We start from the raw sequence: 3,160 nt of genomic DNA, 5'->3' as shown, positions 1-3,160 counted from the left end.
CAGGTCTAATTAGACCCTATTTGATACTTTTTACACTAGACAGAGGCTCTGAAAATGAAAATAAGCAGGAAATCCCTAGGCTAATCATCACACTCTTCTATAGCCTTCTTCCTACAGGATGGAGCTAAGAGTGCTGGAGTGAGTCAGCCTGTTTTGTTTTGTTTTCATTTTGTTTGAATCATTGTTTGTGTGAGGGGTGGGTCCCAAAGAATACTCAAAATCTCTCTTGGCAAATGTGAGTGATTTTGCAGCTGGGCTCTAAATCAGTTTGTTCTGGAGCCAAGAAGTGTCCTGGTGATGTGGCCTCGCTGCTCTTACAGAATTCTGGAGGCTATTGCATAACTTTATCTCTTCAAAGCACTGAGTGAATGAAAAAGCATCCTTGATATGACTGTCTGGAGAGCTGATTCAGGCTTGTCATCTCCCTATTGCAGGAAATTCTAACAAGTATAAATAAGGATTTTTAGGATGATAAAGGCGCCATCATGAGTCAGAGTTGACTGTGGGGAATAATTAAGGGGCATATAAAGCTGTGACTTTGATCTGGAGTGCAGTGTGTGTATTGGGGAAATGGAGAAGACACCATTCTTTTCCTGCTAGAGGCAGAGTTTGCAGACTGACATGCCAATAGCAGATGTTAAATATCATCCTAATAGGGTAGAAAATAAAGAGAAGGACGTGAGAAATCCCCAAAGGCTGATTAAAATAAGATCTGGCATGTTAAAATGTACTTCTTATTTTGTACATTTTGGGGGTACACAAGAATTCTGGCTTCTTGGTCCTTTTAAATATTTTATTTTTCTCCAGGTGTTAGTATTTCCATTAAAATATAGACCCAGTCCTCCTTAGCATTTCTTTTGTATATAAGATTGATAAAAAGTTGATGAACAAATATCCCACATGGAGATAAGTTACCTATTCATAAATTTCAAATGTTTCCTGGGTTACAAGTATATGGCTTTTGAACCAAAGAAGTTCTTTTTTCTTTTTCATGTATATCTTGTTATTTAAGGGACTTCTTTTTAATAATGAGGTTTAATCACCATTTGCCTTCTGCAACACAAAGTGCCTGCAAAGTATAAGATATATGAGAATTATCACACTTTTGAGTTAAGCAGTCGCCATCAGAATTTTAGCTATGATATCTCAACATGTATTTTTATTTTTATATCTGTTTGTTATTCCATAATCTTTGGATATAATATTTTAAAGACATTACATATTTTGGAAGAACATGACAACATTTTTTACTTATATGAATGTTGAATCAAGACAAAAGATATTTCGAGGGCTCATTCTACTATGTGCTCGATACCAGGGTATCTAAAGAGATACAGAAATGGGGGGAAAAATTGACACTGGCCTAAAAGACCTCATAAAAAGAAAGATGCCTTTGTCAGTATAGAGAGTAGGAGAAGAGAAAGTCCTTAGTTATAAAGGTCGTCATTTCTCTTCTTTAATTTGCTGTCCAGTGAAATAAAATTTTAAGATGTTTTCAGCTACAGAAAATATAAGAAGCATGCATAATTTAATTTCTTTTGCCACTATTTACCTATAGCTAGAGGAAAACAAATGTTTACCAATACATATTTTATATAAGATAAATGCATTATATTTATAAAGAAATATATTTTGTGATTTAATGCTAATGAGTTTACCACTTCAAAACTTGCAACTCATCAGCTAATTCTAACACATAAATCCAGTTAAAGTTTCCACAGAATGAAAGTTTCCACAGTAACTTGCCATTCAATGTATAGGTACGTATGTACATCTAAAAATACATCAGTTTCTTGATTCCTGTGGTGATGTCTTATGCTGCAAATTAAAATAATAAATCGATTACTATTCATTAGGACTCCCTAATCACTTGTGCATACTTTTTAAGCCTACCTTGTAATTTTATGGTGTTCTTTTCTCAAACATCAAGTCAAGTCTGATTGATAGTACTAGAGATGGTCTTAAATATAATAAGAAAAAATAATACTGCTCATTAATTTCTTCATCCATGTTATCCATAGTCATCACTGTTGGTAATTGGGAAACACTATCAAAAGTATTTTTAAATGTCAGGATGTAGTCCATTATTCTTTTTTATATTCCAGTTAGAATAATATATGAAAATGTCATTGCCTCTCTACTTTCTTAAATCTTTAACAAAACTCAGAACTATAGAATTCTACTTTCCCCACATTTTTAGTATTTGGTGAGACAAAGCTGGAATAAACTCCTAAAACATTGTGTTCTTTTGAAATCTGATGTTCATAACTCTAATCCAAAGCAGACTTTGTTGTACTTGCCTTGATACATATTCATGAGAAAAAAGTGGGAATGGATGCTGACAGTTGCTTTTTATCTTGGGGAACTGTGGAAAACGCATTGCAGACCACTAGCAAAAGCACTTAAAGGACGTATTTTATTTTAGGTTATTGCTTTGGCTTTTAATATTTTAAAGCTTTATGTATTCATCCTCAGAATTTTTATGTAGATATGCTTTTGTCTGTCTAGATTCTGTCTTCCAAGAGTTTGGGGAATGAATTTCTTTATTTTTTTTCTTGGAAGAAGGAAATATGAGGTCAAACAGTGGGTGAGCATAATCAGGGTTGTAGAGCTGTGTTGATTTCCATATTCCTTTTGCTGTCGTGGTTTCCCTGTGAGAGCATACCAGCATGGAGCCAGCTGTTCTGCTGTAATCCTTTCACATGTACATTATTTCAGTGTCCATGAAAGTCCAGAAAACACAATAAAGCATTTGCATAACATAGTTCAGGTCATCAGTGTGGATCCAAACTCCATCTTTTAATCCTGTTTTTGTGGTTCTCTGTTATGTGAATATCTGAGCACTAATATGTTGTTGTTTCTCAGATACTCACTCAGGGACTGTCTTAACAGACCAAGCTTTTTATAGAATCACAAAAACTCGGACTCTTTTTCTCCAACACTTCTTTTTTGAGTGTATGCTTCTCAGTTCAGTTCAGTCGCTCAGTCGTGTCTGACCCTTTGCGACCCCATGGACCACAGCACTCCAGGCCTCCCTGTCCATCACCAACTCCCAGAGTTTACCCAAACTCATGTCCATCGAGTCGGTGATGCCATCCAACCATCTCATCCTCTGTCGTCCCCTTCTCCTCCTGCCCTCAATCTTTCCCAGCATCAGGGT

At 35.6% G+C, this 3,160-nt stretch overlaps 1 protein-coding gene across 3 annotated transcripts in view; it reads left to right on the top strand.

Moving 5' to 3' along the window:
- Window positions 1–3,160, top strand: part of GNAQ (guanine nucleotide binding protein (G protein), q polypeptide) — a 252,662-nt gene that overhangs the window by 172,933 nt on the left and 76,569 nt on the right. The window lies entirely within an intron of this gene.

Source organism: Bison bison, unplaced genomic scaffold (genome assembly GCF_000754665.1).
Source record: "Bison bison bison isolate TAMUID 2011002044 unplaced genomic scaffold, Bison_UMD1.0 scf7180017864298, whole genome shotgun sequence".
Taxonomy (NCBI): domain Eukaryota; kingdom Metazoa; phylum Chordata; class Mammalia; order Artiodactyla; family Bovidae; genus Bison; species Bison bison.
Note: the sequence above shows the minus strand (reverse complement) of the source record. Positions and strands in the feature narration are given on the sequence as shown.